The 12,226-nt window shown below is 43.9% G+C and overlaps 1 protein-coding gene across 1 annotated transcript in view; it reads right to left on the reverse strand.

Moving 5' to 3' along the window:
- LOC119911304 (G-protein coupled receptor 4-like) overlaps nucleotides 1-12,226 on the reverse strand; it is a 33,636-nt gene that overhangs the window by 2,624 nt on the left and 18,786 nt on the right. The window lies entirely within an intron of this gene.

Here is a 12,226-nt window from a genome sequence, read left to right on the forward strand (position 1 = left end):
CGGCCTTGGACCCATAACTCTCAGAATGTCAGAATGTACATACCATAGAATAAAGAGAATAGATGGCCACCATGGTCAGAGGAAGGCCGACAGCAACGATTATGCATGTCACCACACGTACAGGGTCAATGTGGTATTTGGAGGTGGTGTTGCTGTAATCGTAGCTTTGGTTCTGTGAGCTGCTGGTAATGTTGAGCCCTTCCATTCTTCAGAGTGAAACCTGTTTGAGAGATCAGGTTATTAAAGGGAGCAGGTTTTTAATATCTACCTAACATTGTTCAGTGACATCACTAAAGCTGTGAGGTGAAGTTCACACAAACACAGTGTACCTATAATTTACCCACAATCATATCAAATCACAAACTGCTGTCTTTCACTTTCTATCATCATTCCACTACATTTGTTAACGTTTAACTTTTATTTAATCAAATAAAAAAAGAAGAACAAATATCTGTATGTGCTGATGTGAGGTCGTTACTGCAGCCACAGAACATCGTCCAGCTGTTTCAGTAACTTAATGTTTAATGTTAATGCTCATTGGTTTAGGACATCCTGCCTGTCTCCTGTACTCGATGCCCCACCACTTTTTGATCATATTTCATAGTCACTTTTGCATTATTTACAGTTTCACACTTCAACAACTTGTCCACATTGTGTGCTGTGTCTTCAATAAATGGACGTACAAGTGCACTTTGATAACCAACTTTAAGCTCCTTTGTCATTTAAGCCATCTAGTGCTACTTTCCGTCAAGTTAATCAACAGTCTTTAGCTATGTGGTGATGTGTGCCTCAATAAACGCTACGTGCCAGAATGCCCATAACGTATAGTTGTATCAACATATACTGTATGTTTTTAGTCAACAACTGACAATATTTCAACAATATTCAGTTTCATATCAAACCGGAGGGATAATAAATACTAACTATTCTAATAATATATTTTAAACTATGTAAAGTGCCTAATTTTTTTGAAATAATGAAATAAAGTGTAGCTTGAAGTGTTGGAAGTCCAATTTTATGATAAACTGGTTTTGTAACTGCCTGTGGGAAGAATGTACATCTGTACATTCTTGATTAAAAGTACAGTAAATGCTAGAAAAGCTGTGCGGGTTAAAGTAGAAATGCTCCGTCACGAGGCAGGTAGGTCTCAATAATAAATTGGCTATAGGTTGGCTGTCCGGAGAGGACGGCGGCTAGGTATGGATCCAGACCGCGGTCCGCCTATTAGCAGGCACGTGCACACATAGACACTTTTTTCTGGGATGCTTGTTATTGTTTTTTAATAAATGAATATACAGTATGTTTATTCCTGTTTTCAACAGATTCCCTGTCAAACAAATATATTTATTGGGAAAAAAAATCTAAGTAGGCTATCAGGTCAGAAGATGAGACTTTGGAGTTTCCGATGCGTGCGCGTTCTCTCTCTCTCTCTGTTTCAATTCAAATTAGATTTATTGGCATGAATGTAACAACAATATTGCCAAAGTATCATACATACAACATAAGAACAATCAACCCCATACATTTCATTAAACAAGTAATTAAATTAAATAAATAAATAAAACAGTAAGCGTGTGTGTGTGTGTGTGTGTGTGTGTGTGTGTGTTAAAAAATAACAAAATAAAATAGCGTTGGGCGGGCCCTCGCACTTGTAGCGCGTCCGGGTGTGAGCCGGCCGATTTGCATATTCTGGAGCTCTGCCGGTGCGGCTGTGAGTTTGCTACGCGGTTCCGACGCCGCATGAAGGTGTTATATGTCACTTCCTGTGTCCCCTATGTGGAGCTACATAGCACTTGCCGCTATGAATATAAATCGGTATTGGCGTGTAGATGTCTGGGGGTCGGAGAGTTATCAAGCACGTAAAGTTTGGTTCAGATGTTAGCATGTACACTGAAGTTACAACAACTTCCTGTGTCGTGGCGAAGAGTTGATCTTTGACGCCACGGACACGCCCATTGACGAAAACTCACAGATAGCACAACTTTTCATCTTCAATGCCTTTAGAAGGCACAGCACAAATTTGAAGTCGGTCGGCCTAAATCCCTAGGAGGAGTTCGTTAAAGTACGGAGTGTGTAAATCATCCAAAATTTGACGTAAAATTCAAAATGGCCGACTTCCTGTTGGTTTTAGGGCATCGCTCAGAGAGACTTTTTTGAGCGTCTGGACAAGATACACGTACCACAGAAAATTTGTCAGCATGTACATGTGTTCAGGGCGGGACTCTCATCCTACATGTACACTTTGGTCCAGATGTGAGCATGTACACTGAAGTTACGACAACTTTCTGTGTCATGGCGAAGAGTTGATCTTTGACGCCACACCACGGACACGCCCATTGACGAAAACTCGCAAATAGCACAACTTTTCATCTTCAATGCCTTTAGAAGGCACAGCACAAATTTGAGGTCGGACTAAATCCCTAGGAGGAGTTCGTTAAAGTACGAAGTGTGTAAATCATCCAAAATTTGACGTAAAATTCAAAATGGCCGACTTCCTGTTGGGTTTAGGCTATGGCTCCAAGAGACTTTTTTGAGCGTCTGGACAAGATACACGTACCACAGAAAATTCGTGCACGTAGGTGAAACGTGCAGCGGGGGCTGCTTCGTTAAAAGTCACTTCCTGTTGCCAGCAGGTGGCGCTATGACTGTGGGTGAATGTCGGCATGTACATGTGTTCAGGGCGGGACTCTCATCCTACATGTACACTTTGGTCCAGATGTGAGCATGTACACTGAAGTTACAACAACTTCCTGTTTCATGGCGAATCATCGACGCCACAGACACGCCCATTGACGAATACTCAACTTTTCATCGTCAATGCCTTTAGAAGGCACAGCAGAAATTTGACGTCGATCCGACTAAATCCCTAGGAGGAGTACGAAGTGTGTAAATTATCCAAAAATGGCCGTAAAATTCAAAATGGACTTCCTGTTGACTTTAGGCTATGGGTTCTTGAGGCTTTTTTGTGCGTCTTGATACGATACATGTCCCCAGAAAATTTTGTGCATGTAGGTTGAACGTGAAAGAGGGGCATATTTGTTCCAATTCGGAGTGAATCACCCCCACAAGCCAGGTCAAATCAGAGTTGTGTTCGACTCTAACAACGGATGTCTTGAGGTTCTGATACGTTTCCGCCACGAACAGATTGCTGTCACTGCGGACGTTAAGTAAATGTTCCATAGCTAGGGGATCGCTTGGAGAGATTCACTACAAGCTCTCGGACACTTTGAGACTCCTTGTTGCTATACTGGAACATCTGTCTCTAACACTCAGCTTGTGGAGCTGCACGTCTTTTCAGATGCTTCTGTGAAAGCTATTGCTGCAGTGTCCTACCTGAAGGTGTTAGATGACAGAGGCATGTGCCACGTAGGAGTCATTATGGGGAAGGCCAGACTGGCACCATCTCAATCCATCCGGCTCGAACTAGGAGCTGCAGTCATAGCAGTCGAGATCACAGAGCGGGTGTCCGGAGAATTTTTACACTGACAGGAAGGTCACGCTGGGTAACATTCACAATGTTAGCTTCTATGTGTATGCCAGTAACAGAGTGGAACGCATCAGGAAGTTCTCGAGCCCTTAACAATCGCACTACGTACCCCCCAGCATATATAGCAACCAGGTCTGTACCTGCAGCACTGCTCCCAAACACCACCGGCCTCACTGGGCCCAAGTTTCTGTTGCTACCTGCGAAAGACACTCCAGTGGAAACATCTTACAACCTCGTAGACCCAGAGTCTGACGCAGAAATTCGATCTCACCTCACGGCATGCACCAACACAAACCTGGGCTCTCAGCGATTTGAAAGGTTCTCAACATGGCAGTCTCTCATCAGAGCCACAGCCACTCTGATCCACATTGCCGAGACCATCAGAGCGAAAACTACAAAGCAGAACGCAGAATGTAAAGGGTGGCATGCATGTTTGAAAGGCCACGCACCTGACAATCGGTTGAAAGCCAAACAAGTCATCAATGGATGTGCCCAGAGCACAACATATCAGACTGAGATGACTTGTCCTGTCCTCGATGGTAACGGACTCCTGAGAATTGTGGGCCGGCTTCATCACTCAACTCTCACAGCAGAGGAGAAGCACCCTCTCATCATCCCTGGTCGCAGCCATGAGAGAGTCGAGCACCTATGCCACGTCTTCACAGAAGGAGCTATACGTTCAAATGGCATTTGGATTGTGGGAGCCAAGAGGTGCATCACGAGACATCTGCACAAGTGCATGACATGTAAAAGGCTCAGAGGTAAGACGGCCGAGCAAAAGATGGCTGACCTCCCTGCAGATCGACTAAGCGCGGAGCCGCGTTTCACCAACGTGGGCGTTGATGTATTTGGCCCTTGGAGTGTCTCTGCTCTGCGCACCCGTGGAGGCGCTGCCAACAGCAAGAGGTGGCAGTAATGTTCACCTGCCTCAGCATTCGTGCAGTTCATATAGAGCTCATCGAGGCCCAAGGACACATCAAGCTTCATAAATGCTTGATGTGTCCGTGGATCTTCAATCCGCCCCATTCTTCTCACATGGGTGGCGTGTGGGAGAGGATGATCGGGGCTCCAGGGTGATTCTGGATTCCATGTTGTCCCAGATTAAATATAATAATAATTTAGCATCCTCAGTCATTTATCAATTATTTATCATCCTTATTACATTCTTAAAACATCATTCATCACATTTCACACATTTTAAAGAGCTGATTTCATCATAACCAACAACTCTGATGGCAGGAGGCAGACTTCCTGTCTGCAGAGGAAGTTCAAAAACCGCTGTGTCAGACTTTACATCACATCTCTAAGTGTTAAAATCAAAAGTTGTCATCTATCATTCTAAATATTTTGCAATAACAGTACATTAAGTATTTCCAGAACATTTAAAAATCCTGATCACCAAAAACACAACATTTGATTGATTTAACAACGCATATAAGCAAATACACTCAAGGAATAAACTTTGATATAAACCGACTGTTTAGATATACTTACTGAGAGAGTAAAGAGTAAGAGTTAAAGTGATTCAGTAATACGTTTTAGCAACATGAGTTTATAAGATGACTATCAATGTATTGAGCCATTTTATTTTACATAATATTATCTTATGAGATGATTCTGACATTTTCTGTCAAAGTGATATATTTAAACATTAGATACAAAATAAAGTTTTATTTTGTTTTTTAAACTATTTCATTTTTGTGGATACACAACACCCTCTCTTTAAAACAAAGAACCTTTATAGTGAAGCGCTCACCCCGGAGAGTGAAGGCAGCATCCTCTTCTTTTCTTAAGCTTTACTCCAGGACAAGGCTCAGTCCCCCCTGCACAGGGCAGCAGCCTGCTTTTGCTGCTTTGTTACTCAGTTTCAAGACACCTCTAATATCTCAGAGACACTTTAGCTTCTTGTAGTTTAACTCAATAAAAAAACATGGCACCATCTACCAGCCAGTTACTGGTAAAATATGCAAATGTCTGCTAGATTTACTTCATCAGCAGCTAAAAACAATGGTAATCTACTGAGTGGTAGACTTTGAGCGTTTACTGGCTGGTGGACAAAACAGTTCATTTAGCACCCTGCCTGTGTACAGACAGGAGAACCAACTACTGTTTTTTCTCCAGCCACGCTGTCGGGCGCCACGTAGCCTCGTGTTAACCCCTAGAAACCCGGCTGTCTCGGGTCGCCACCCAAAGACCCCGGCGCAGGACAGAGAGAGGCCCCTGATAACAAGCTAGTTTCCATATCAGGTTCTGGCCTACCTCAGTACCAGAAGTCTAACTCCAGACTTTCCTCGCCGTCCCCCGTTTCTCATCAGGGAGTAGAGTATTCAAACACAACCTGGAACGAGTTCCTAAACTCCAGATCTAGAGAATAAGACCAGTGTGGCCCTCGGCTCAGTGTGTGGCAGTGTGGAAGAACCTTACCTTGCAGCAGGAGGAGGAGGAGAGGAAAAATAATCTTTGAAATAATCTTTGAGATTCTTTACTCAAAGTGTCTTTTATTAAAGTACAATCAGCAAAAAAGAACAGAGCAAAACAGCGTCGACCGGAGTTCTGCTTTTTCAAAATACCAAGAGCTGCAACTTCTATACAGACACAGACAGGATGTGACAGAACAGCTCATGATGTATGTTTGCTGATTGGTTGATCTCTAATGCAGATGAGCTATGATCAGTCACCTGTAAGTGGTCTGTTATCACACCAAACATGGTACACATGAACACAGAAGATATCTGCCCGCCTGTTTCTGTAAATGCATTCTCCTCAACTCTCAAAGTTATAAAAGTTCAATGATAAATAAAATATAATAAAATGATAAAATCATGTAGTTGAGCAGGTTAAGCAGAGTAAAATACAAAACAGACAATATAGATCTCAAACACACCTGTCATATCAAATTGAATCAATTAATTAAAGAGGTGGTATTCTCCTTTTTGGCTTTTCCCCTCTCTTTATTGAGTTATATATCTTTCTGTGCATGTAACAGGTTTGCAGAGTGAAAAAGCCCAAAGTCCAGCCCAAAGGGAGTTCCCACCTCCCACAGAAAACTCTGCCACTTCCCTTTGATCCCTGTGAGGTCACACAATGTCATAATGTTTGTCTAGCGGCTAGTCAGACACGCCCTCAGAAACAGCGGTGGAAAAACACACTGACCTGCAGCACACAGTAGTCATGTTTCCATCTAATTGTCATGCGAATTTGTAGCGAACTTTTGAAATGTTGCAACAAAGAAACTGTGAAATCTGTGCGTTTCCTTCAGCTGGTTTGGAGCGAATGAACCAGGCTACAGTGAGTGTAGTTATGTCAGCAGTTGACGTTACACATGGCTGTAATAAACAAGACGTGTGGGTTCAAATCAGAAACAAAACCAGTCCAACACATTCTCATCTCCATGCGTCATAACTGACGCTTTCAGACAGTGTGACAAAGCGAAACAATTTTAGGCTAAAGGTACCCTTCAGCGTATGAAACGCCCCCGTTTCCTACGTTGCAGCAACACAAGGGAGGCTAACCCTACAGGTAGGGTTAGCTACAAGACCACAAGGATCAAGGATGAATGTGTCGACATGCTCACATTCAGTGACTTAGGTTTAGGTCCTAACATTTCTGATGGTTGTGGTAAGGGTAGGGGCTTTGGGGGGCTGTCAACACCTTTATCACGAACGTAGGTATGGTGTGTACGGGACGCCCCAGAGCATCTCATGGAGACGCACCCGGTGCGTCAAATAGCTATGTTTTGTCACTCTTTCTCAAACCGTCTGTATATGACGCCCTGAGATGAGAACAGTCACATGGACTTGAGGACCAGGGATCTGAGAAACATGGAGAGAGATTTTCAGGAATGGGTTTCAAGCGGGCAAGTTGCTTCCAGCCATGTCTCCGCACGTTATGGGAATATCTGGGAAGACGCCGACAGCAGAAACAGCTGATCAGACTGAGTTACAAGTTTGATTCGTAAGAATTTTTTGGCAAAAGTATTTCCATCTGCCATTTAGCACATTTACTCTTTTTCAAGAAAGGAAAAAGACACCTCGTGAGGTTTTTGAATTTTGCCTTTTCCATCAACATTTTCTAATGTGATACTTCAAAATGTGCATAAAAAACAATGGTCAGAAGAACATATTCAGCTAAACCAAAACCAGGACCTGCCCTACTCTGCTTCTGATTGGCTAGTCCTGACCTAAGAACTGCACATGGCCTCCAAACAAAGGTCTTTTAGAAGTGAGATGCATTACTCCATCGCTTCAACACACAGGGTGACAAAGAGGAGCTGCAGCATGTGTCGCATGACAGAAATGTTTTTAATAAAAAATATAAACATATTCTGGTACAACCCCTAAATAAATTCATGAACCTGAAAATGACCAAAATATGACCCCTTTAATGTAAAAATCGTTTTCATACTGTTTTAATATCATCAAACTTGTCATACCAGGATCAAAACCGTTACTTTGACATCAAAGCAAGTTCAATCACATAAATGTACTTAAACCAGAGAATTATTAATTAATACAAATAATAGACTTTATACTGTCAGGTAAAGTACATATTAAAAACTGTTGGTAATTTAGCCTCCTCAGTCATTTATACATTTTTTTATCATCCTACATCATCATCATCACTTGTTAATACATTTCACACATTTTATTGAGCTGATTTCATCACAGGCTGACTTCCTGTCAGTCTTCAGTGGAAGGCTCCTGTGGTTAGGCCACAAACTGCTGTGTGACAGACATCACGTCTTTAAGTGTTAAAACCAAAAGTCGTCACATTTTCAAATTTCCAAGCATTACCAAAACATTTGGCCCAGATGGGCGATTAAAAAGCCTTTACAGATGCCTGTTTAATAATGAAAAAAAGGATAACAAATACTATTAACTGAATGAAACTGAAGTAATAATTATTTATGCAAATTATTACCAACTAATTAATTAAATTACCAACTGACAGTAGGCTCCAGAACACTGAGGACATCACAACAAACAGAGTATTTCATAAAGAACGTTTCAGATGGATTTGTGGATGAGATGGTAGCCTACTCTGACTGGCTGACCTGTAAAGCCTGGTAGAAGTCCAAACTCCACTTGAGTACAGTGCAAGTCTTTTTCTCACAGCAGTGATCGCAGGCGGAGATCTGGATAACTTCTTAGGTGTCTGAAAGAGAGGACAAATACTTTAACGTGCATGTGCTGATCTCTGACGAGCCTCGACCCCCCTCCCCTTCATGCCCCATGTAGCAGTTTGCCCCTTTGCTGCCTAATTAATAGACTGTCAGGTTGTAGGTGCTCAACTTCCTGCTCACATTACTCCACCGAGTGGTCAGCGCTGGTTCAAGCTTTGAATGAGGACTGTCCTTGTGTGTCTCTTATCATGTCCTTTATGTTCTTCTGTCTGTTTTGGTGGCCGTTGTATTGTTCTTCATTCATTTGTTTGTTCTGGTTTTTAAACGCTGGTACCGCTTACAGTACTTTAGGGCTGTCCCCGACTAAGGATTTACATAGTCGAATCAGAAAGTCTCGCCTATGGTCGACTAATCATGCGTTTTTGTGCACAGCGATTGCGAGTGGGGGGGGATAACACACGGTAGCTCCGCTTTAATCTTGGGAAGCTGCAGAGCTGCAGTCTCTATTCATTCAACTTACACTGTAAATTTCCAGCTAAACTGAGGCTTTTGTTGATTGTTGTTTTTCCTCTCTCTCTCTCCTGTCCTTCACCGGTCTTGTGTAGAGTTTTACGTGCATGTTGTGCTGCCGACAACTTCATGCACGTCGCGGTTCCTCGAGGGTCTATTTCAAGTAGCCTTCTGTTTAAAAACCATAAATATTCTTTGTGTGGTTCATCAACGGTGATAAAGTATCCGAAAGTGCCGCAAGATGGCCAAGATGGCGCTGAGTATAGCTGCCTTGGTGTTAGGTGCACTTTGTATTGTTTTTTGTGTTAATTCACACAAAAAAAACCCCAGAGACTTTTATTCATCTTCTGTTCTGTGCTTCACAGAGACCTGGCTGTCTGAGCTGATACCGGACTCCGTGCTGCAGCTGGCTGGCTTCCATCTGCACAGAGCGACCGCGACACAGAACTCTCCGGCAAAACAAAAGGTGGAGGTGTCTGTTTTTATATTAGCAATGGCCGGTGTAGCGATATGACAGTGATTCAGCAGCACTGTTCCCCTAATCTGGAATTTCTTACCATTAACTGTAAACCGCTTTACTCCCCCCGTGAGTTCGCTTCATTCACTCCGGTCGGTGTTTACATCTCGTCGCACGCCAACGTTCAGGATGCACAGCGCGTGCTGGCTGACCGGATACTGTGTGTGGAGCAGACAAACCCGGACTCCCTTGTTATTGTTCTCGGTGACTTTACCAGGGGAAATCTCAGCCAAGAACTCCCAAAATACAGACAGTTTATAAAGTGTCCAACCAGAGAGGGGAACACTTTGGATCACTGCTACACCACAGTTAGCAGTGCCTATCACGCCGTCACACGTGCTCCACTGGGACACTCTGATCACGTTTCCAAGACTGCTACCAACAATCTGGATGAGTTTACAGAGGCTGTGACGTCCTACATCAGCTTCTGTGAGGACAGCTGCATTCCAACACGGACCAGGGTGACTTATAACAATGACAAACCCTGGTTCACAGCTAAACTCAGACAGCTAAGGTTGGAAAAGGAGGAGGCATTTAGGAGTGGAGACGGGGCCAGGTGCAGGGCGTTAAAGTACAGGTTTAGCAAGGAGGTGCGAGAAACTAAACGACTCTACTCAGAGAGACTAAAGAACCAGTTCTACTGCCGCTTTGAGAGTCAACCGGACAGCATCCCCCGTGACTCCTCCGCTCAGCTTCAGCCTCAGTCCACCACTTCTTCCCCTCCCTCCTCAGAGCTGGCCAGCTCCACCCTCTCCCCTCCACGCTCCATCACAGAGAGGGAAGTCAGCTGTCTTTTCAGGAGGCAGAAACCATCATCTCCCGGGACTGCAAGTGAGCTGAACATCACCTCCCTCACCAAGAAGGCCCAGCAGAGGATGAACTTCCTGCGGCAGCTGAAGAAGTTCAGCTTGCCAAAAACAATGATGGTAACGCCATCATTGAGTCCATCCTCACCTCCTCAATCACCATCTGGTACGCTGCTGCCACCGCCAGGGACAAAGTCAGGCTGCAGCGCATCATTTGCTCTGCAGAGAAGGTGATTGGGTGCTGACTCCTCCCACCCTGGACACAAACGGTTTCACCTTTCTCCCTCTCTGTTACCTACAATGGATTGTGGCGCTAGTACGACTGACGCACTGTGAACGGTTGGTGATCGTTCCCTCTGGCTGGATGAATGTTACGCATGGTGCATGGACCACTGCAGCTGCAGCAAAATCTGTGCTTGAAACAAATAATTTCTTGCATTCTGGTGAATTTTTCTGCACCAATTTATTGAGGAAACGTCTTTCTTTACATAAAGGTAAATGTTTGAATAAGCCTTTGTTGGTAATGAGCTTCAAGGCGCCTCCTGTATGGAGAAACTAGTCCCATGCATTGCTCAGGTGGATTTTGGCCCATTCTTCCACACAATGAGTCTTTAAATCTATGAACTCTGATCTTCAGTCATTTCCATAGATTTTCAGTTGGATTCTAGTCAGCTGATTGGCTGTGTTATGACGTGGGGACAGAGTGGACACACACTCACGGTGAACAGGTTTTATAGAATGGAAAAAGGGATTGAGGGAGTGGAGGTAACCGGGGCAATCGAGGAAGTATGGAGGCACGGGGAGGAGCCGGGAGGATGCCGTGGAAGGTCCAAGGGGAGAGTGCAGGGTGGCGAGCCCAGCTGACGAGAGAGAGAGAGAGAGAGAGAGAGAGAGAGAGAGAGAGAGAGAGAGAGAGAGAGAGCGCAGGCCCAGGCTGGGCCATTCTAGCAGCTTTATTCTCTGAAACCGACTGAGAGTTTCCTTGGCTGTGTGTTTGGGATCATTGTCTTGCTGAAATGTCCTCCCTCGTTTCATCTTCATTGTCCTGGAAGATGGCAGCAGGTTTTTACCAAGAATGTCTTGGTACATTCGTCCTTCAGTTATATGAAGTTTTTCAACTCATGCTGAAAAACAGCCCACACGAGCAGCAGCTGGTTGTGGCCAGTTTCTGGTGAAATGATGTTCTTTCTACTTCCGGATTGTGGCCCCAACAGTGCTCACTGGAAGTTTAGAAATCCTTCTGTACCCAATCACCCATCACTATGTTTTGCAACAATAAGGCTGTGAAGGTCTTGAGAGCTCTTTGGTTTTACCCAGCGTGAGAAGTTCCTCATGTGGCACCTTGGTAATTATAAGCCATCAGTTGGGACTGAACCAGCTGACATTAATCTGCACTGAGAGAGGGGCAGGACTGCTTTCTAATTACTGACAGATTTCAGCTGGTGTCTTTGATTTCGAGACCTTTTTACACCTCCCTTTTCTTCATGTGTTCAATACTGTTTCATTTCACATAACTTAATTTCTGAACTTGAATTCACATTTATTCATTTTAGCTGACACTTCCAAAGCAACTTACAATTACTATACATGACATTAGTTCTTGCTCAGGGACACAGTGTCTCACAGTGGGAATCAAACCCAGGTCTCCCACACCAAAGGCAGGGATCTTATCAATGCGCCATCATCTTTGTATGTATGGATTACTCGGGTTGTTACCAACATCGGGAGAAAACAGCATGTCAACAGCACCTTTAGAAACATGGTGACGTGTTCAATACTTATTT

The sequence above is a fragment of the Micropterus salmoides genome, unplaced genomic scaffold (genome assembly GCF_014851395.1).
Source record: "Micropterus salmoides isolate LMB-PRFRI ecotype aquatic unplaced genomic scaffold, ASM1485139v1 Ms_hic_scaffold_2, whole genome shotgun sequence".
Classification (NCBI taxonomy): Eukaryota; Metazoa; Chordata; class Actinopteri; order Centrarchiformes; family Centrarchidae; genus Micropterus; species Micropterus salmoides.